This window comes from Cuculus canorus, chromosome 3 (assembly GCF_017976375.1).
Source record: "Cuculus canorus isolate bCucCan1 chromosome 3, bCucCan1.pri, whole genome shotgun sequence".
Lineage (NCBI taxonomy): Eukaryota > Metazoa > Chordata > Aves > Cuculiformes > Cuculidae > Cuculus > Cuculus canorus.
The window spans coordinates 49,795,479-49,818,746 of NC_071403.1; the positions used below are offsets into that span (position 1 = coordinate 49,795,479).

At 39.1% G+C, this 23,268-nt stretch overlaps 1 long non-coding RNA gene across 1 annotated transcript in view; it reads left to right on the plus strand.

The window, feature by feature from the left end:
- The window catches only part of LOC128851822 (uncharacterized), a 42,539-nt gene that overhangs the window by 693 nt on the left and 18,578 nt on the right, over positions 1 to 23,268 (plus strand). The window lies entirely within an intron of this gene.

Sequence of the window (23,268 nt, forward strand, 5' to 3'; positions counted from 1 at the left end):
CACTAAACCGTGTCCCTGAACACCTCTTCTACCTGTCTTTTAAACACCTCCAGGGGTGGGGACTCAACCACCTCCCTGGGCAGCCTCTGCCAGTGCCCCGTGACTCTTACTGTGAAAAACTTTTCTGTAATGTCCAGCCTGAACCTCCCTTGGCAGAGCTTGAGACCATTCCCCATTGTCCCCTGTCACTTGGGAGAAGAGGCCAGCTCCCTCCACTCTGCAACCTCCTTTCAGGTAGTTGTAGAAAGCAATAAGGTCTCCCCTCAGCCTCCTCTTCTCAAGGCTAAATGACCCCAGTTCCCTCAGCCATTCCTTGTCAGACTTATTCTCCAGCACCTTCACCATGGGGTGAACAGTATGGCATCACGCTGGGAAGGATGGCTGTGGACAGAATTGTGGTTTGAATATTGCTTGGATCTCATGGATCCTCAGAATTTTCAGAGGATTTTCTATTCTAGAGCTCCAGGGATGCTCTCCTCTAGACACTGGTGTGATTGTCGTCACATGTGGTAACACAGATAAAGAAGACCTAAAAAAAATGTGCTCTGAACTGTACATGTGTTGTACAGCGTGCTTGACTTGCACACCGCTCATTTGCATCAGCATACGTCCATGATTGATTTCTTCCTGATAAGCACAGAGATGCATCTTCAGCACTGCCTGCTGGATGGCTGATGATTAATTCCTAGGATTAATTACTCTTTCAACCCAAACCATTCTATGAGTCTGTGAGGAAGGAGACAGAGTGTCAGTGATTGCTGTTGCTGCCTCATTGTGGAAACATGCTTAGTGCATCTGCTCACCATGTGCAGAGCACCTCCTGCTACTTCAAGAGCAGATGTGAAGATGAGAAGAAGCAGGTTGTGCCCTGATGGAAAGATGCAACTCCCCATGCATTTTAGCCTGAGGAGTTCTCGTGTTTCTGTGACACAAGTAATGCAAGCCAGTTCTGTTTACAGCAGAGAACAGTAGCAAAGGTAGATCACACAGTCTTCCAAGGGATCTCTGTTCATTAGCAGTGGGGAGGAAGAAGACGGAAAGGGATGTCACTGGAGTTTGAGAGGTACATAGATCTGGGCAATTGGTATTCCTTTTTTCAAGTTATGTGCTGTTGAGTCTCATCAGGCACATAGTGGAATGGAGGAAGAAGATAAAGTAAGCTGTTAGTAGGCACTTTTTGTGGATAGCATGCATTGGTTCACGGCTAGAGAGAGTATTTTCAGCATCTTTATTGACAGGAGAGAACCATTTAATACCATATTCAGAAAAAAGAGCTTTAGAATAGGAGTTATATTGTGGCTGGAAAAAAATTGTGGACAAGGGCAAATAAATGCAAGACCTCAGAGATTTCATATGGTCAAAGTCACATTCTCTATCCCCTTCTGAAGTATTGCATGTTTAGTCATACACAGAGCAGGAGAAACAAGGCTTTAAAACCGGTCCATTCTCGAAGACTTTAATCTCTCAGTATGTGCATAGCGTGTGGGAGCCTCTCTCTGAGCTTGGCCTTTGTTCCACCAAAGGCATCTGAAGAGTTTAATGTAAGCCTGAACAAGATTAGTATTTAGCCCTTTGAATACACTTATGCCTGATTGTAGAAGGGATAGGGAAGATGAGGAATAAAAACCAAGGCTGCTGGGAGATCCGTTTGTATCATAGGCAGATTTGTATCGTCCTGTCTGTCAGAAGGGCCGTTGGTATACTAAAAATGTGTGCGCTGAAAAAGCCTTAAAAAGTGATGCCCAGCTAGATCTAGTGTTATATACAAGCTTTCATTACTAAAGACAGAAGAATTATTATGCCTCATTAAATCAGCCTTTTGGCAGGTGAAGGTGAAAACTCAGGCTGCAGAGAGGACTGGCTAAAAGCCCTGGGAGTTGTTCTTGTTTAAGATAGGCCTCATTAAGCAAATTTCAGTGTAGGAGAATGATAGTTAAATGCACCTCTTTGTGAAGTTATTAGAAATGTTATTTCTCAAGGACATAGTCAATCTGAAATAAATCTTTACAACAATGCTTTTGGATGGTAAAGGACATTTTAACTATAATAATGCACGAAACCCTTTCTTCAAATAATGGTGGATAATGAAGGACTGGGCAGTCAATATTCTGCTGAAAATGTATTTGCAAAGTTGCAGACCAGTAATTCTTTTTTTGTGGGTAGCAGTGTAGTGCATTTAGAAAAGAGAAATACAGAGCTTTGAGACATGCACATTTTAAATGGATGCCTCAACATCAGGTTGAGGTCAGAATCACAACCTTCATTTCAAATCAAATTGTTACTTGTCTCTTTTCTGCCAAAGCACTAGGAATAGCGAAGTTTCTGGGCCTGCAGCTAGAAATGGATGAACTGAAGACTTGAGAAACACACAAGACTTGCAGAGCATTTTAGGATGAAAATAGTTTGTCAAAGACTGTCTTAGGAGTACTGGTCATTGAGGTCACTCTGATGGATTTATGTGTGTGTGTGTCTGTGTATCTGTGTGTCTGTGTTTGTCTTTCTGTCTGTCTGTATGTCTGTATGTCTGTCTATCTATCTATCTGTCTGTCTGTCTATCTATCTTTATCTCAATAGCAAACCCAGAATTTCATGTAATGTATCCACTTCCATAGTCTTTCCATGAGTCCTAGACTAAATGGAAACCAAGTGTCTTGCTTACAGTCTAGTTCAGAAACAGAGATGAGTTGTTGCAGCTTGATACTTTGTAAACATGGCCTATATACTAGTAGCACCATGTGGTGACTTATTTCTTCTAGAAGGGCAACAAGAGGTCTGGAAGCAGACTATGCTCTCCTTCATCTTGGTGGAAGTATTCCCTCTCCTTGCTGTGTATTACCTAAGAGCCTGTGTGCAACCCATATATCCCGAGCAGGGTGAGGAGCAGGAGAAGTTACACGAGAGAGAGGGGAGGAGGGCACTAGCTCAGTAATCCCGGAGCCATTTGCATCATAGCCTTCAACCAGTTCGAAGTCCTCCAATGACACGTCCTCATTTCTTCCGTCAAGGACATCCTTAAGGTGATACAGTGATAATGTTTTGGTAGCAGCGTTGTGACGGCTATTTCAAATCACATATATAATACTAGCTGGCTGTGTGGTGTGGTCTCAGATTTGGCTGGGATTTTGGCAGAGACCAATTCACCATGTTATGTAAGGAATGTGTAGTATGGAAAATGCTGTTTGAGAATTTACAGGCAAGTCTGTTAGTTGATATTCATAGTTCAGTGGCCAGAAGGGCCAACTATGATCACATTGGCTGATATTTTATCTTATGTATCTAATGTAGCTCACATAATTTCTCTGTGTCTTGTTTCTTCTTTAAGTCATTTGCCCCAAATAAAAATAATTGTGATCAGCATGTCTCCATCTCCTTAGTTTCAGTGCAGTGTTTTATGCAAAACTTGTCTTTCTTCCTGGAAGTATATAAAACCTCCATTATTCAATGATTTTAAGTGTGATTTTTATATAATGATGCTACATAATCTTGGAACTTAGATCTAGGCTACAGAATACAGATGGTGACAAATACACATAATCTAGAACTGTAGATTTCAACATTTTTTTCAGAATTGATGTTTAAGCATTGACCTATGTTCTTTTGAAAGTTCTGCTTCTAATCTTCATAGAAATGAAAATAGTTTTGTGGATTTTGGTGGCAGGAGCCCAAGAACTAGGCAGCCAAAGAAGAGGTTAAGGTAAGGGGTGGTACCTAAAGAGAAGAAATGCAGGGTATAGAGCAGCTGGTAGGAAGGAGGTAGTAGTGAAGGAAAGATAAAGGATGTGAGAGACTTGGGTATGACTGTGGTTTGCCTTAGTAAAAGGGAGATGGAGGGGTGCTAATGGAGTTAAAGACAAAACCAGCTTAGTTTAGGTGTTTAGTACAAGCCAATGTCAGAGAGGTTAGATGTGAGGTGGGTCACTGAATTGGCATAGCAGGACTTTTCCTTTGCTTTTGCAGATGTTTAGCTGTGAGGGAATCAGCTTACTTGAGAAAATGGGAGTTGTCCTGACTTCTGCCATAAAATCTGTGTGTGCATCATTTAGAATGGTTTGTTTAGAGTTGACTAACTTGTGCTTTAGAGTAGCCATGTGAGGACTGATTTATAGAAGTGAGGGAAACCAGTACCATCAGCCTGAATAGCCTGGAGGGCTGCTGTGAATGCCAGGATGCTAAGAATATGTGACATGCTTGCTACAGTTTGGGTCCCTAAAATTAACGGAGTGCTTTAACAAATTTGATGCTAACGTTTTTGCCTTGTTTCCTAGCATATGTTCTAGCATATTTTCTAGCATTTTAAATAATAATGTATTAATAATAATATTATTAATAATAATGTACAAGGCTGGTCTCTGTTCAGTTATCTTTATGGAAAGTAGGAGTTTCTGTGTTCAGATTTTCCTTCTTCACACTGAAGTAGCAATCAGAGTCATTTGCATTAGTTCGGTATTAGTGACCCAGGTCACCTATTTCTCCTTGCTGAATTGTGATAGTGACTCCGCAGACAATGGTAATCTGCAGAGTGGCAAATACTAAATCTGTTAGTTGAAAATAAGTATTTTAGGTTTCAGGATCTCTGAGTTCTTCTGAACTTATCAAAACCAAAATGTATCTTCAAAGTTTAATAAATGTAATTACGAGTGATAGCTTTTGTGTTTGTATAGCAAATCTCAAAGGCATCATGGTTCAGGGATATAGACTTGGATTTCCTAATCTGGCAAGGCTGCTAGGAAGATTCATTAGTTAAGGACTCTATTAACAGAACTGCCCTTGAAGAGACTAACAGTTTTGCATTTTGTGAGCTGGAGCTACCTTTCCTTCTTATGTTGAGGATTCCAGAACTGGACACAATAGTCCAGGTGAGGTCTCACAAGAGACGACTAGAGAATCAACTCCTGTGACTTGCTGGCCACACTTCTTTTGATGCAGTCCAGGGAGGCAATTTAAAAAAAAAAAAAAAGCAACCATATACTTTGAGGAAATCCTTAGAATGAACTCACAATGCACTTTTTTACGTGCCTCACGGGTTCCACTAGGCATTTTGAAATAACCAGAAGACTCTAAGGAGCCATCACAAATTGTCCTGTAACAGATACCACTTCTAAATCACAGTTTAATGCCATCTTGGTAGCACTGAAAACAGAGCATTATGTGACACTAAGCACTTGACATAGATTTTTTAAAAAGTGAAATTAAATAATACAATGTTACAGAATAAAGAGATGAATTTCATTCTTGATGTGGAAGAACATAGTGAAATTGCTACCAGGTGAGCATAGTAATGCCTAGCTTTCTGATGTCTCCATGTGATTTTATTTTGAAAAATAAATTAATTTCAGAATTTAAAAAAGAGAGAAAATGTTAATTATGCTTTTGAGAATTTCCCAATATGTGTTTTGGTTAATTTTGGAAATAGTTAAAAGCTGCAGAATTTTAACTCTGACAAGCTCTACTTATTTTCAAATGAGGAAACAGCCTGTGTGAAGTGTGATTATGATATTTTCCATAACCCAACTCTGGGCTTTTGTTGCCTGAAATGTTTATCAAACTTAACATTTCTTTGCATCTACTGGCTTACATTTCCAAAACCTTTTCCTGGGCATCCTTTATGGAACTTTTTTAGGACTGCATTATTTATTCCATCCTTCAAACTCATGTCCTGTTCCCTTTCAAATCCTTGTTTCTCATTTCCTCTGCAGCACTTACAACAAGTGATAAGAAAGAGGTACATCTAGTCTACCATGGGAAATCTGCAGTGTAGCTCTAGTGAATATAATTGCCATCATTCATGTTCCTGTAGGAATAATCTTAATTTATAATAATGGGAAGTTTAAAATATATTGATAGTTTTATTCCTAATTGTTCTTTTGAAAAGAAATTAAAAAATGTCAAAGATAATGCATACCTTGATCAACAGCAGCTGTGCAAGCACAGTTTGATCTCACAATTGTAGTTTATAGGGTCATTCTCACATATCACAAACCTCATTGCACTAGTGATTCAGACCTGAATTCATCATCAGTCATGGTGTGCATGTTCACCTGGTTTTCTGTGCTTCATCAATTCTGTCCTTCAGCTGCCTTAAAAAGGAGAAGATGGAAGTCTGTTGTAAAGAAAAAAGCTAACCATCTCTCAGTACTTGTGCAAATGCTCAGCATGGTGCCAGTGTCCTAGAGCACAGATATCAGAACAGCTAAAGTGAGGAGTGTCCTCTGGAGATCGTCGGGTCCAACAACCTGCTTAGATCAGGCTCACCTACAAGCAGGTTGCTCAGGGCTGTCCTATCAGGTTTTGGATAACTCCAAGGATGGACACTCCACAACCTCTCTGTGTATCCTCTTCCAGTGTTCAACAACACACAAAGTAAGGATTTTTTTTTCTTATATTTAAAGGGAATTTCCTGTATTTCAGTTTGTACCCATTGCTGGCTCTGTCCTGTTTACACTGTCCTGTCAGATACTTTTACACATTGATAAGATCTCCTGAGCCTTCTCTTCTCCAGGCTGAACAGTTCCAGCTCCCTCAGCCATCTCTAATATATATGATGATCCAGTCCATTAATCATCTTTGTGACCCTTTGCTTGGCTATCTCCACTATGACCATCTCTCTTGTACTGGGGAGAACAGAACTGAACCCAGACGAGCCTCACCTGTGTTGAGCAGAGGGCAAGGATCTCAACCTGCTTGCAATGCATTTCCTAATGCAGTCTAGGAGACTGTTAGACTTGTTTACCACAAGGGCACACTGCAGGCTCATGGTCACCTTGCTCTTTGCCAGGACTCTCAGGGCCTGCTATTTCAAGCTGCTTTGCAGCCACTCAGCACCCAGCCTGTACTGGTGCAAGGGTCGTTCCTTCCTGGAGACAGGACTTGGCATTTCCCTTTGCTGAACTTCATGAGATCCCAATTGGCCCATTTCTTCAGCATGCTGAGGTCCCTCCAAATGGCAGCACAACCCTCTGGTATATCAGCTACTCCTAGTTTTGCATAGTTTTCAAACGAAGAATATACTTCGTCCCATTGTCCAGGACATTAATGAAGATGTTAAGCAGCCCTGGCCCCAGTATTGACCCTTGTGGTACACTACTAATGACTGAATGGTCTCTAGCTGGACCTTGTGTGCTAATTACAACCCTTTGAGATTAGCCATTCAGCCAATTTTCATTCTACCTTGCTGACTGCTTATCTAGTCTGTACTTCGTTTGTGAGGATGTTATGTGAGACAGTGTTGAAAACTTGGCTAAAGAGAACATAAACAAAATCTACTACTCTCTCATCCACTAGGCTAGTCAGTTCACTGTAGAAGGCTATCAGGTTGGTCAGGCATAACTTTGCCTTGGTAACAATCTATGTTGACCGATCCTCATCACCTTCTTGTCCTCGAAGTGTGAGGCAATAGCTTCCAGAAGGATTTACTCCATCACCTTCTGACTGACAGAGCTGAGGCTGATCAGACTTTCATTAACTAGATACTTTTTCTTGACCTTCTCGAAGACGGGAGTGAAATTTGCTTTTTTTCCCAGTCCTCCAGAAGCTCCCTTGATCACCACAATCAAAGATAATGAAGAATGATCTCACAGTGACACTAGTCATCTTGCTCAGTACTCATGTGTGCATCCAGTCAGGGCCAATGGACTTGTGTATCCCCAGTTTGTTTAAATGTTCCCTACCTTGATCATCCTCCACTGAGGGTAAGTCTTCTTTGTTTCAGACTTTCTTAAGGGGCTTGGGCCTGGGATTGCCAGAGCAGTTTTATCTGTAAAAACTGAAGTGAAGAAAGCATTAAATATTTTGTTCTTTTCCCCCTCCTTTGCCTCCAGGTCTTCTACCCAATTAAGACATTAGTTTGCCACTAATCTTGACCCATAAATTCTCAGCTGGCTCCTCATCTATCCCTAGGCAGAACTCTGTGCATTCCATCTGCTCCACTTCTTACTGCCCCAGTGGTCCTTGCTAAAGAGCCTGTAGCCATCCATTCCAGCTTACTAGTCACATGAGCTATATCATCTTTTCCCTGTGATCCCAGTGAGATCATAACCTTGCAACAGCACACAGACCTCTAATTTTTCCTCTATCCTCCCCATGCCACATGCGTTAGGATGCAGGCACTTATGAAAGACATCCAGTCACGTGGATTTTCCAGAAGAGGTGTTAGACCTTCTCCTCATGCTATCATGTAGGCACTCGCATGTTTGTGTGCGTACCCTTGGGGTGGGACCCATTCTGCCCTGTTTTGTAAATTATCTTCTGTTCCTGTCATCCCGCTCAGTTTGCTTTCCTCGCTCAACTGTTGGTCATTGGCTCCCTCCCCATCATTCCTAGTTCAAAGCTCTGCTCACAGGATGGCCAGCCTGTGGTCCTTTGCCCCACTGCAGGTAGATCCCATCTCTCTCGCAGTTCTTGATCCTCAAGGTGGATGTCATTGTTGTATTATCCCTAGAGCTAGGCAGTCACTCATGTCTGGTGTGCTCCAGGTCTGTCTTGACTGCTGTGACAAAACTGTAGAGAGCGAATAACATTATAATAAGAGCTGCACCTTCCTGCTTTTCTAAAATTTCACAGCATAGAGAAAGAAAAATAGGATGCTGAGCCTGAATAATTGTCTCTCATAACGATAATCTCAGTACTGGGATATGAATCTCAATTTTTTCGAAGTTCAGGTAGAGCACATATGGCAGCTTGCTCTAAAGGCAAAATCATGATATTCATCCTTCAGGAAAGCCAGCTGTAAGCGTCTAATGTTGGAAAATTGAAAATGTTCAGATCCTGGCTACTGGGAAAATGGAGAGAGAGGAGGAGACAGGATTTGATTTAAGTAGCTGATTACTTATCCTAAGGGCAGGTCGTCTGTACCACTAAGCATATTTATCTTTATTGACATCTCTTTTAGTTAAATTTAGTCAGATTCTCAGCCTTGTCTTTTTGCGCGCACAGAGAAATTGTATGTATCAAAAGGGAGGGAAGCATCCAAAAAATGTAAGCAGCAAGCATCAGTGGCTTCAGTCACAGTTATTCTTAGATCTTTTCATAGAGGATTTTCAATGTTTCACTTCTCAGAATGAACCTGACATAGGGAATCACTCCTCCCTGTGTTGGCCAACACAGTATCCGTTAATCCAATCTTACATTTATGAAACCTAAGAAAAAATACTTGCTGAGTTACTATAAAAAGCCCTCTAGTAAAAATAGCTTAACCAGAAGTGCTGAAAGCATCGTGTTAAAATTAAATCTGCAAGTTCCCTCTGGTTATCAAATGTATTTTTTTGTTTTAAAATGTAAGTAACTATTGCCTCCTTGAGTTGTAAGAACAATATTTTGTTAAATTTCAAGAAGATAACTTAAAATCTAATGACTGGCAAGGATTTGGCAATTTTTTTCCTCTTTTGATAGTGACGTCCTGGTGTTGTATGTATTATAAAATTAATGCTGCACAAAATGGATCACTCTGGTCATGTTTCTCATAAAGGGATGTGTTGTTTTTTACTAGCGTTCAATGGGAATTTAGTTGTCTGTGTTCTTCTGGGAGGACCTCTGAATGTCTTTAGTGTTTAGGTTAGTGAGTTTTTAATTTGGTGGTTTTTTTTTTTTTTTTAAGACTTTTTCTTGTCCTCAGTCCCTTTAGATACTCTCTTAGTTTAAAGACGGTTTACTTAGGAGCTGTATTTTGCCTTAAATGAACTCAAATAATGTCCAATCATGGACAAAAATATTAGATATCAAGAGGATCTTGGTCAGTGGGATGTCAGCATAATTTAGGCTCTGAGGTTCAAAATTGTGAACCTGTCAGTTATTCCTTAATCCTGGAGAAATCTGAGATCCACAGACACTTTTAAAGTTGCTCAGAAACTTCTCACTTATGCTTAGATGAACTTCAGCCTCCACTAAAGGAGAGTGAGGATTATTTTGGTAAGGGTATGTGCTTTTTTGAGATTTCTGGGCTTTTGGGAGATTCCTGATACTACTGCAAAGATTTTGAATTAGGAGATAATAGCTAAATTTCTTTTCAAGGGAAGACAAGGTCTTTCTCTAGGAGAGAATAGTTAAATTATAGATTTATGTGCTTGCTTTCCTTTTCTTCACCCAATGAATCTTGAATTTTCTCCTATTGATTTCAGAAGTTCTACAGGAATAGTAGACTGCTTTCCAGAGGTTTTCTCAGGGCAAAAGAAGGATTTGAACCCATGTTTGTCATCATTCTGAATTACTAACTGTTGTCTAAAATCAATTCCTTTCAGCTTTATATTCAAAGACAAAAGTGTCCTTTTCTTGGCAGGGGTTGGGAGAAAGATTAAGTAAGTGGAGAGTGATACCCTTTGTTATCTCTGAGGCACTGAGAAGGGTGGAATATCAGACTCAGCTCTGCCTTCACCATATCATGTCAGCTAACATAGGCGGTCACATCCCTGGCAGGTAGAGTTTGGTGAATCTCACTCACAAGTGCCTGAAGAAAGAAGTTCCTGTTTGGTGCACAAGGAAACAAGAACCCTGGACTCCCATGTTCCCGATTTGACAGTTAGACCAGCTGGACAGCTAAGGGCAGAGTGGTCAAGGCTGTGATAGTTAAGTCAGGGACTGAGAATTTTATATAAAAGTGTGAGTCTTGCCTCTAAAGCAGTCCTTTTGGATTCAAATAAGTCAGCGTTTTCAGTTTAAACCCTAGTCAGGAAGTTATGATCTCTTTTTCTTAGTATCATTGGAAAAGTTAATATGTTTTTCAGAGTTTTGTGGGGAGATATTTGTGTTTTTCACAAGTTATTAATTATTAATTACAACTAACAATTTTTAAACTTTACAGTGGTACTTTGCACTCAGATAGCTTCTAATAACCCAGCAGTAAGACAAATGATCTTTATAGAGATGTTCACACACACCAGCTTTTTATTTTTATATTAACAGGAATATGCTTGCTGTTAATGTAAAACATAAAAATAAACTTGCTAGAAGAAGCTTCTGCTCTTCAGAAATCTAAAGGAGTAACAATCTAAAGGAATAACATTGTTTCAGGGAGTTCCACTGTGGAACTGTGTACAGGGTGTGAAGCCGGTGGAAGATTTCAAAGGGCTAATAAAAAGGATATTGGATAGACTGCAACTTACTATAAAGAGAAGCAGAGAAGACATGATTTTTTTTAGTGCAACTTAAATCATAGAAAAATATTTTCTAAGAAATGTCAAATATATTAGCAAAGTAAATATTATATTTTAGGATTCTTTTTCTATTATTTTATGTTTTGTTTTTTTTCTCCAGGCCAAGTTGAATAAAATACCCAAAATGGGGATAAAATAGAAACGCATTGATGTGTCCTTCAAATACCCTGCTTGCTCCCTTATAAAAGCATAAGACAGAGCTGAGATATCACTGGTATGAGCCAAAATAAAAATTCAGCGCACCTCCTCTCAGCCTTTATCTCTCTATTCTTCCACATGCAGAGGAAGCACACTTCACCACCATATCTACAGTAATTTATGGGAGATAATTTTAGAAGCTCATATAAATCTTGAAAGCAGTGTCCTCACAACAGTTCTTGTAAAAGGCAGCAGTAACAAACCCAACTGGGAGCAATTACCTGCAGGCATGCTATGGGCTTTTCAAACCTTTCAGCAGTAACTGATATTGTAAGGTGAATTAATCCCTCTTTTGTCTTCCCAATAAGTATCAATTAGTGTAAAAGAAGGTGCTCTGTTTGCCAGCTCATGACAGTAGTTGTTCTTTCCTGCTCGATTTGTCTGCTATGGCAATGAATACTGAAAACACTCCTTGAGACATTACGTGGGCTCTTGCTGCAGGCAGCGTGTCTTGCTTCTCTAAGAACTGCTCTGGAGGACTGACTGTTTTCTGTTACTACGCACTACACTTTAAAGCTTGCACTTAATAGATATAGACCAGAAGTCAAAAGCAGGGCTAGAAACTAAGCAAAGACTTAAAGAGTCTAATGTAAAACTCTGACTTCTCATACACGTCAGATGCAGCAATAGAAACTCCTGCAAATAGTGAGGGAAACTGAACCTTAATTTGCCTCAGTGGGTAGTGGGAACAGTCACCTTGAGATGCAATGCATCTCAGTGGTCAAGTCACCAAAGGTCAAGTCATCAGTTTAGCCACAAAGGGTCAGTTTGACCAAGAGGTTTAGATACATGACCACTGAATCGCAAGCACCTTCCAAAATGTAAAGTTCTATGCTTCTCTTTTGCTGCCGTTTATCACTAGATGCTAAATATTTTATCCTTACAGTGTTCTTTGGAATAGGTTCACCTCAGGAAGGAAAGCTCCTTAGTTGATGAATTGGGAGTTATTACTGTCCCTTTGCTCCATCTAAGTAAACAATTAGTTATCAAAAGCAAAGTGGAGCAGCCTCCAAAATCAAAGAGCTTTTACTTCCTCTTTTCTCCTTGTCTCTCCTAAGCTGTTTAGGCATTCTGCTGAAAATTGTGTTAAGTCCTTTTGATCTCATGAGAGAGGTGAGCCTAGGCTTTCCAGCTTCTGGGCAGGTGTTCTTGTCCTTCAGGTACTGGTTAGGATGTATGAGGGAAAAAGTGTTACAGCAACAGCAGGGGTTTATGAAGTGACATGGAGATGGGCACTCAACAATGGAAGATGAGGCCGTGGCTGTGATTTTTAAACTAGAAGAAGGCATGTCCCTGAAATGCAGGGTAACGGCACTTAAGTCCAAAACAGAACTAGGGATTTTGGTGCTCCAGTTCTCTTTAACATTTGCAAATACTTTCTGTAAAGAAACCCTTGGATTTGAACTCAACCCACTCAATCCTCTATTAATGTCTGTTGCCAGATAACGACATTGGCTAAAGAGACTACCTTAAGCAGAATACTGAGGTAGTCTCCTGAGCTTCAGTTTAGGTTTATGACAGGAAACACAACACTCCTCTTTCTGAGCTTGCTTACTAGCATTCGTTCTTGTTATACCTTTGTCAAATATTCAAGATTGCATCTTACAAGTACTGTGTTTCTACATAATGCACCAAAGAGAAGCACTTAGACATCTCCACTTTTCTTGCCTCAGAAAGCAGAACTATCTTGTTATGATCTTTCTTTCACTTGTGGCTTTCCAGTTCATGAGCTGAAGAAAGAGGTGAACTGTTTTTAGTCTTGTTGCCACGCTAATCCATTTTGAATCATGAACCCTGTGAGAGAAGACATTGCAGGAGGACAAAGATCTTTCCTGACTAATTTTTGCAGGAGAGGTACACCCACTCAGCTTATTTATTTGAAGCAAGTACAAGAGGTAACTTACAAATAGGTAGTAATCTTTGTTGGTGCCACATGGTATGGCATTTCAGTGGAACATGAAGATACATTATTGCATTGAGAGTGCCATATGATAGTTGTGTTGTGAGTATGTGCAAGCATGCATAGACTCTGCTCAGTGAATTATTAAGCCTCTTCATCAAATGCATAACAGTCAGCAAACTATATAATTTACCTGAGTCATATTTTTCACATTTGTGTAGGAAGAATAATAGTACTACTTATAACAGGGTGAAAGGTTGTAAGCATGGGCTGTATATATTTGCGTATTTTTAAAGGACATAAAACCTAGAATTTGAAAGAAACATTTGTTTCTGATTTCTCTGGGTTTTGTTCTGTCTTCCTTCCTTTTTTATTTTCTGTTTATTTATAAGTAGCCCACAGTTACTAAAAAGAGCATAGGAGATGATTCATTTCAAAAAACCCACAATAGTAGAAAGAAAACAACTTCAAGTGAAGCTTTCACACTGGTCTGTATAATAAGCACTTGTAAGTTCTCATCAATTAGTGATTGCAAAAGCTAATTTGAAGTAGGAGATGACATATAGGAAGATGACCTTTAATGTGTCACTAAAATTCTAGATGTTAACAGCCAGTGGAAAGTGTCCTTTTGGGGTATACTGACATATAAAGTGAAAGAGTCTGTTTTTCCTCCCTTTGGACTGTAGAGATGATTATCTATGGAAAGTGCTGCAATTTCAACTGTATTAGAAAATCTTTACTCTCTTTGATTTCTCTCTCCTCTGAAATGTCTGTAGTCTAGTAAATTGAGATCTGTTCTAACTTCTAAAGTGTTCCTTTGTTGTTGCTTTTACCTGAAAGAATTAATAGAGTGAAGAAGCATGTGCATTTCCTCCAGAGAAAAACTGGAGCACATATGGGGAATGCAATATGAAGTTACTTGCGTGATGGATGACTAGAAACATGGATGTTGCAGTTGCATTTTTTTTAAAATTTTTAAATGTTTTTATGCATTTGAGGTGCTTGAAATGTTAGAATAATAGTATCTGTGTTAGCCTTATTCTTGCCTGTTTTGTTATGCTACCCTTAGCATAACATTCAAATAGCAATACTGTTCCTTTTGTAAGTGCCACTATCTTTATCTACTGTATATCATTTAATGCAAAAAGAAACCATTAGACTACTTTAGCTTTGATATTACTGGATTGAGTTAAGCATAATTCCACTGAAGTCAGTGGAGCTACACAGGGCAACAAGAATTTGAAGAAAGAGTTATCATTACTTGAGCTTACAGATTCTGTTTAGTATATTGATTTACTTAGACTGCAAGTTCCGAGGGGAAATGTTCTTCCTTTTGCTATAGATAACAATGGGGAGCAACAAGGCCAAGAGTCGTGGCAAACAAGGTCACTAAAGCCTTGGTCCTATGTAGTGTAGCTGCCAAGGAGAAAGGAAACAGCAACAGTAAGTTCTTCACGTACCTGGTGGTGCCTGGAGCCACATCGCCTTGCACTGCAGCTATGTCACAGCCAGTAAGTTTGAGAGGTTGTACAATGGCTGTATTTGATGGTATAGCTACCATGCAGTAACAGCAAATGCTGCAGGAGGTAGAGGAGAGATGCAATGGATGGCACTTTTTGGCAGAATTGTTACTGAACCAGTACTTCAGAAGGAGCTTGGCACTTGTATTACTAAAGGGTCTGTTGTCCTAATAGGAGAGAAAAATTAATTCCTGAGTTATGTGTTCATTAATGATTCAGTAGATCCTATTCAAAAGGAAGCCTTAGTCTTCTAGAATAAACTGCTACTGAATTGCCTTTGTTTTATTTCACAGTAATATGCTCTAATTTCTCACTTCCTGTTCAAATGTTTATATACTGTCAGATAATTTCTTGTTTCTCTCTTGGAAGGTAGTACATTTTACTGAGGAGCTGAAGCATCCATTACATCTTTTATGTATCTCAGAAGAACATTACGAAGTTCAATTAACATTTGAGAAGTGTTCTGCAATCCTCAGATGACACGTACGGTGGAAGCACACAAAATGGTTATTACTCATTGAATGTATAATTTTTCATGGATGTGTATCTTTCATCAAGTTACTTGGGTAGAAATGTTCTTTTCTTGGTTAGAAGACCACTTGAACTGGTGCAGTGGTACTGACCAAATATAGCATTAGGAGGTGTAACTTTTTTTGATTATTGAAATACCACACAATTGAAGGGAGAGTGACAAATTGCTATTCAAGACTTTATGAAAATCTTAACAATTCTCAGTCCTGCAATTCATTAGAGCCTATGAAGTCAGTATGAGAATAAGCACATGTGAAAGGAAGTCTAGAAGGCAGGAACCATGATCCTGCACAGTGAAGATTTTACCTACCATGCATCCTCACATCACTTCTAAGGTCAGGTAGAGTAAGCACAGTGATTAGAACATGGATTTAAAGTTCAGATCATCATTGTAGTTTGCCCTTTGATATAGCAGATTGTGGGAGGATGGATTGCCAAAACCTTGAAGTTTCATTAGTCCTGGAATGAGTCATTTGCAGAGAAGAAAGGCTGAAGTCAGTCTGCCCTCTGAATGAATAAAGGCTTTTTATATACAACTATGGTGAAGCTGATTTCGAAGCACCCAGTGATTCATGCTTTCCAATAGCCCACTTGATCAGTCAGGTGGCTCTCCTGATGGAGCTCTTCAAATGCAAGCGACCAACAGAGTATTGTATTGTCAAATGCTATTTAAGGTTAGAGCATAATTGCAAAATACAATGTAAGAAAATGAATACAATACTTCAGCTGTAATACAGAAGAGTTAATTGCAGCTGAGGATCTGGCTCTAATAAATAGTAAGCCAGTGAGATTATTTCTTCCCTTCTAGGTTCTGCTATGAAAGTTTTCTCTTCTGCTCAAGTATTATAACAGGGCAGCAACTTCCAGTATCGCTTTTCTTATGGCACATGCTGTTATTACAGCCCAGCTACAATAAGATTTCCTTCCTGCTACGAACTGAAGAAAAAGTACAAACTCTGCAGGATGTGCAAGAGGGACAGAGAACATATCTTCAGTGGGGAGTGAGGAGAGGTATTAGTTACTGGTAAGGTGCAAAATACATTGAATTATGTGCAAGAGGGATTTTCTCCCTCCTGGGGAAGTTTCTTTTCCTCCATTGACTGTGACCATGCTGGAGCAGCTGGACAAAATCCCTAACACAGATGCCTCTGTTAAGTGCACAAATGTGATTAAAATGAAAGTAGATGACAATGTCATTAATTCCCATATGTTAACTTGCCCATGAGTACATGTCATATCCCATTTTACCCTGGCATAAGCTGAAATAATTTTGGTGTTTAATAATAAGCTGAAATAATTTTGGTGTTTAGTAATAAGCTAAAATAATTTTGGTGTTTAATTATTTTGGTGTAATAACATTTTCAGGCTGAGGCAACAGGAGTTTGGCTTAAATTTATCTATTTCTTTTCTTCCATGACGCTGTAAGACAGAAAGGAGCGGATTTTTTTCTCTTTTGGGTGTAAATTGAGGTAGGCTTGCAGGAGCCAGTGGACTTCAGCCTTTTCAAAACAGCTGGTACTGTATTCTCTTGAATTCATTCTGCTTAGTTTTCCTTCTAAGTTGATGGTGTAATAGAGTACCAACTTTGTCCTTTGGGATAGACTCTGATGCTTCTTGTCACAGCCCTGGAGAAGGGAAAAGGATGTAGGTGAGCTGCAACAATTGAGTGGAAGTGGTTTGAGTCTTATTGTCTGTGTTGAACTGAGAAAGGAGTCAGGGAGAAAAGATCTGTTGACCTTATGTAAATGGCAGATAACAAGAGTTATTTGCTACTCCTCCCTTCTCCTCCCAGACACCAGTGGGTGCACAAAGGGTTTGAACTCAGAGCTGGGGCCAGGCACACTCCCTGTCTGGTTCCTTACCAGTTGGTTCCTTGCTGCTGGATCTATGAACATGCATTCACATCCCAAGCTTTACCCTCATCATGTTAGTGTGTACCACCTGCCTCTTCTGGCAGGTACACCTGGGATGTGCCAGGGCTGATTCCTTGCTTAGTACATATTGCTTGACATTTTCCTCAATGTCTTTTTCTGTGGTTTTCTATAAGTGACCCTAGCAAATAAACCAAAGTGTATTAATCACTATATTTGTCATCAGATATTAGTAGATGATGTGTCTTCTTACCATAAATATCTTGTGATTTTTAACTGTGGATTTGAACATTTGTTGGTGGTATAGAAAAATATGAGTAGAGTAACTTTATGCACTCTTCTTAGAAGGGCTAGTTTTGTCCCAATGTGTTATTAGAACAACCTGATATCTCATTTTTAAAGGATTTGCTCCTTTCATCTCATGGATATTTGTGAGGCATAGGGAACGAGATATCATTACTAGACATTTCCAGTCATCTTAGGAAATAGATTTGTGCCCTGCAGGCTGGAAGCCCTTCACTTCTAAAAAAAAGAGTTTGCTTGTCATCCCAAACAGTGTTTAAGGATGTATAGGCATGGGTATTATCAATATTCACTTTTTGTGATGTTCTTAATATAAAGGTGGATCTATGTTGTTATTTTGGCCTCAAGACCCTACTACTAAAAAGCCCATCAAACTTGTAAGCTTTACTTCTAGCATTAAGAGTAGAAGAAACGAGAAAGAAGGGAGAAGAACAGAGAAGAAGGCCTACCTATGGAGAGACATAATATGTATACAACACATGACTTCTTTTTTATGCTCCTCGAAATAGAAAAAGAGATCAATTCCTTTACCTCCCTCTGAAATCTCTGTCTGGAAGGACATCATAAAATAACTCAGGAGTCCAGATTGAAATTGGAGGCACTAAAAAATAAGTGACCTATTCTGATATAAGTAATTTATGTCCCAAACAGCTCCACAAATGGAGAGCACAGGCTGCTCTGTCTGGTCGTAATGCAACGTTCGTTTAGGGTATCTTCTTATATCCAAGCAAAGTTTGGATGTAATTTTCAAGTCCAGGAGCTAAAAGGCAATTCGGTTTTAAATTGCTTGATATTACAAATTTTAGTAAGTTACTTTTACTTGCATCCTTTTCAGTCTCCTCCTAAAATTACTTGCTCCTGTGTAAATTTCTCAAGCCCATGCAGAATCCCTGAGACACACAGTGTGGAAACTCATTCTCTCAGAGAAGTTTACAGGTTTTAAATTTTGCTTTCATTTCAATTCTGTATGGAACCTGACAGTTTAACATTTGTCAAGAAAGAATTTCCAGGAAAAGTTTTACACAGAACGAAGTTTTACTTTCTAAGCCTTATTGTTTTTGGTTGATTGGGGTGCTGGTGGTTTGTTGGTTTGGTTGTTTCTTTGTTTTTTTTCTATCTGTGACTTAGTTTTATTAGCCTCATCTGTTCTAATTGCAATTTTAAAATGAAAAGTTGCAATCAAAATGACTTTCCACCACAGTCATACCACTCTATGGACTGTTGTAACATTTGCAGAACATCCAGTTCAGATACCAAGATCTTTTATCTCATTCTGTCACTCCATCTCTACAACGTTCACCTTCTTCTGTGCATGGAATGGTCTTGTTCCACACAATGGCATTACTCAGTGTTGGACCCGCTGTTGTTTCTACCATTCTGTTCAAAGGACTGGAATTATATTAATCAAGAAAATGAACAAAGTCTTCAAGTTTCTGATCTTCTCCAGAGCAGGTTCAAGAGCATTCCTCTTCTTCTGGCTTTTAGATAATTAGCATTAATACCTTCTCTAAGTCACAAGGCAGCAGAATATTTAGGAGTTCAGTAACAGATATCTGCCTAAAAGCTTTGTGAAACGTGGGCTGCTGAACTTGAATTAAAGGACTCAGTCCTGAACTGCTGTAGCCTTCCTCAGCAACCAATCCAGATAGGTTGAAGTTCTGTTGCTTGAACACAGATATCGATTGCCATTAAACACATCCTATATAGTGTTCAGCAAGTGTACAGCAAGTGCTAGAATCCCATCCTGATGTTTTTTAAAATGAATCATCAGGTCTGCTGAATTCAGTGTTAAGTATATGTTGATGTTAACATACCACCTACTGACATGTGTCAGCACAACTCAGACCTTTGAAGGATCGAGGCTGCGTTCGCTTAGAAAAGCCAGAATATCAATAGAATATAAAAATGTTATCCTGAATCCTGGCTCTGGTAGTGATCAATAGCAGGTATTGTTTGGAACAGAGTAGTAGCAGGACAAACGCATAGCAGTGCTTCCTTAGATTTTCTTATTGTTTCCAAAGATTTTCACCTTGGGACTTGCCAGGACATGGAGGATATCTTTGCATTTACTAAGACAGAACTTACGTTTTTCTTGGAATACATCCCATTCCCATTGAACCTATGTAACATGTTACCATCCGTGGCATTCAGTAGTACGTGATTCAACAATCCATTATGTGAGGAATAAATACTTTTGTTCATTTTTAACCTGATACCTGCTACTTCTACTGAGGTGTTCTAAAAATAAATTTATGACGAATCACTTTCGAGACACTCTTGCAATGCCAGTTATGAATGTTAGATTTCTTATTCCTCAACCACCTATTTTTTTCTCCTAGGCAGAAGGGTTTTTATTATAAATATTACAGTAATGAGCTACAATAATCCATGAGAAACTCTCAGTGAGCCTTTCCTGGCTCCCACTGTAACCCTGCATTTTCAGAGAGTTAAGTATGGTATATGGTAACGCTATTTTCTACTGTCTGAGAACAGCCCATGCTTATCTTTATCCTCACATCATTCTGTCAGCTGTAAATAAGATTTTAATTGTAGGCATTTTGTGTTTAGCCTCAGCCTCCTTTTGTCTGAAATACATTAACATACATCTGTATTTAATGTAGTATTTCCAAATGTCAGTATTTCTTTCTCTACCAATACATCATGACTGACAGTAGGCAATACAATTAAGGATGGAGTTCAAGGATTTTCAAAGGCATAATGCTATAATATTAGGTATGCAGACATTTTCTACAACAATTCATATTTCTTCTGGTATGACATTCTGATTTTTTTTGACCACTGTTTTCCATGCACTAATATGCATTTTTAACAGTGACTTGCTGACCTCTAATTGGTTTTCTGATTAATCTGATGTCATGACACTGTCAAATCGGAACTTAAATAGTTGTCATCAGAATGATGCCAGCATTTGACTTTTCTATTTTGTCTCTTGCTTGCACAAGACTAACAGTATCTTCTGCCGAGTCAGTAGCAGCCGGAAAATCCTTTTTCCAGTACCACAGGGCAGCACTACAGGGCATTCTTGTGATTAATGAAACAGGGAAGAATGCTTCCGTATTCACTGATTCTGTGCCAGTTATAGAATCATAGAATGGTTGGTGTTGGAAGGGACCTTAAAGATCATCTATTTTCCACTCTCTCTGCCTTGGTCAGGGACACCTCCCACTAGAGCAGACTGCTGAAGGCCCCAACTCTGTCTGACTTTACAAACCTCTGTACATACTTGGACAGCACTACAGGTGCAAAGATTATGTATTTACTTGCATAGTTTTGGCTTTAGAAGTGCTCAGATTGGTCTATAAAGGCAGGAAAAAGCCCAGACCTTTCCAGCTGATTCCCATGTCTCAGACTGCCTGTGCATCTAGTACTGTCTTTGTAAATAGATCTTGAAGGGGAAAAAGATTTTGTCTGTTCAGACTTTATGCAGAGAAGTAGTTATGTTTGTTTGCTAAAGTTGCATCTAGTTTTTGCTCAGCACTGTCCTTTGCCACGTCAAAGCTGAATGAATTTGTTAGTCATCTTTTAATGTGCTATTCCATTGAAAAAACTAATGGGATAAGGCACGCAAAGCCAGAGGACCTTGGGATTTTAAATTTTTTTTTGGTAAAGAAACAATGTGCAAACTCAGAAAAGCAAGCTCTTCTTTTTTTTAGGAAAAGTGAAAGTTTCCTTGTTTCCTTTTTCTTTGCCCCGACTTCACAGCTTCAGAAAAACTGCCTTAGTCGGACTGCCAGTCTTACCTCATTTGGTTTCTCCTCAGGAAGAGAGTGCTGTTTACTGCATGAGCAAAACCCCAGTGATGGATTAATTTTTTGGTGTTATTTGAATCGCTCCCAGGTTTGGAGGAAAAAAGTCAGTCTGTGGACATGCTTTATGAATTTTAAGAAAGCTGTGACCTTAATAAATGAATTCCTGATTTGCAGTTCAGCCAGAGAGGTGTCCATGCGTTCGCCTCCTCTTCAACTTACAAGCTTTAGGATAATCAAAGTCAGAGCTGCATCTAAAAATAAACAAAACTTTGCTGTTTCTCCAGGTAATTGTATCATCTATACATTTAAACCAATTCTTCTATCAGTCCTAACTGTAGCATTTACTGTCAGAAAATATAGGAAATAATACATGACAACCACTAGGGACAGAATAAGTTATAAAAAGCAGTGTAGCATATATGAATAACTGTTTCAAGTGGTTTATTTCAGCATAGCTTTAGTCAAGTTGAAAATTAGATGATTGGAAAACTGGCATGAGAAAAAGTAGTGAGTTAGGGATTTCCACCAGCAAGAAAGTCAGTAGAACTAGCTTGACTGTAAAGGATGCAGTAGATGTATTTTATCTTCTTTTGCTAAAATGGAATTCAGTTATTTTATATCTCTCAACATAAGTTTATATTAGTGATTAAGATAATAAAGGATTAGTTCTTTGCTAATGTGTTGCTCCTCTGGCACTGAATTCATATAAATGTTGAGTTTCCCACATGTTCCAGAAACTTGCTTGAAACTTTCTCCTCATCTTAGGCAAAATTTTCTTCCTTAACGAGTTAGCTTTAAGTATGGCTCTGACTTCTGACTTTTAATATGTTTTTTCTCTTACATTTATTTCTACTTTCAGTTGGCATCCACATAACCACCAATGATATGCATTTTGAATGCTGTTCAATGCATCATCAAGTAACTAGAAGAAACTGTAGCAGAGATTCCTTTGAAGGCTCTAATTACATTAGCCATTCTTTCTCCCAAACTGGACAGCTACAGATTATAGTATTACTCAGTGCCTGAAGTTTATCCAGGTAGGCTGCCAGCTTTTGGAGGAAAGGAACATTTTTTGAATTCACCTGTATCAATCATTTTAGTAACCTGAATAATCAGAATAATTGATAGTTTCCGCCTTCCCTAATCTGTGGGCTTGAGTGAACACAGGGCATAAAGTTTAAAGGAGGAGATTTAATTTCATTCCAAAGGTGCTATTTCGTATTTGATGGATTCGTTTCATACTGTAATAGCTGAGCTCTTTTTTTTAAGTGCAAATTCTATAAGTACCTTAGTTGTCAAGCATAAACCTGATCTTTGAGACACACTTTGGAGCTGAGGCAATATAATGAGCTGTTGCTCTGCCTGATGCTTTGGACACCGTTGTGTCACAGGCAAGACAAGACGGCTCACTGGGACAATTCTCTGGCCCTGCAGTGGAGTGTCTTCCTTGGGGACAGCTAACCTTTGAATAGGGTAATCATGGAATCTTCAGCACTGAAGAGTTCTAAAAAAGCTGGAGAGCAGCCCACCCATCATTCATTAATAACTAAGCCTGATTAGGGAGACATAGAATAGATGACCATTTTTCGAGTCATGTTTAGTTTAATAATTTTTTTTGCGACATTCTGTCATTCTGAATAGTGTTCTCCATAATTTCTTAGTTGAATATTGTTCAAAACCAGAGGTAAAAGTAGTGTGTCTTGAAAGCTCTTGTCTCGTGGGATGCCCAAAGATTTTGTTATGTGAAGTCAGAACTACACAGTTAAAAGAAATGTGGGAAGGGAAAAAGAAGGAGAAGACTCAATAGGTACACTTTTGCTGCTGATAGTTCAGTCCTTCCAAAGATTTCAGTCCAAGGTTTGTCTGAAAACAGGATGGACCTGGTACCAGGGCAAGGAACTGCCTCATAGGCAAAAATTTGAGAATAGTTAAACTGAGTGTTATGACACCTGCAATTTGCTCACTGATGCATGAAAGAGAAGCACTGATAGCATGCCCCATGCTTTATGAAATTTTAAACAAGAGACTAAA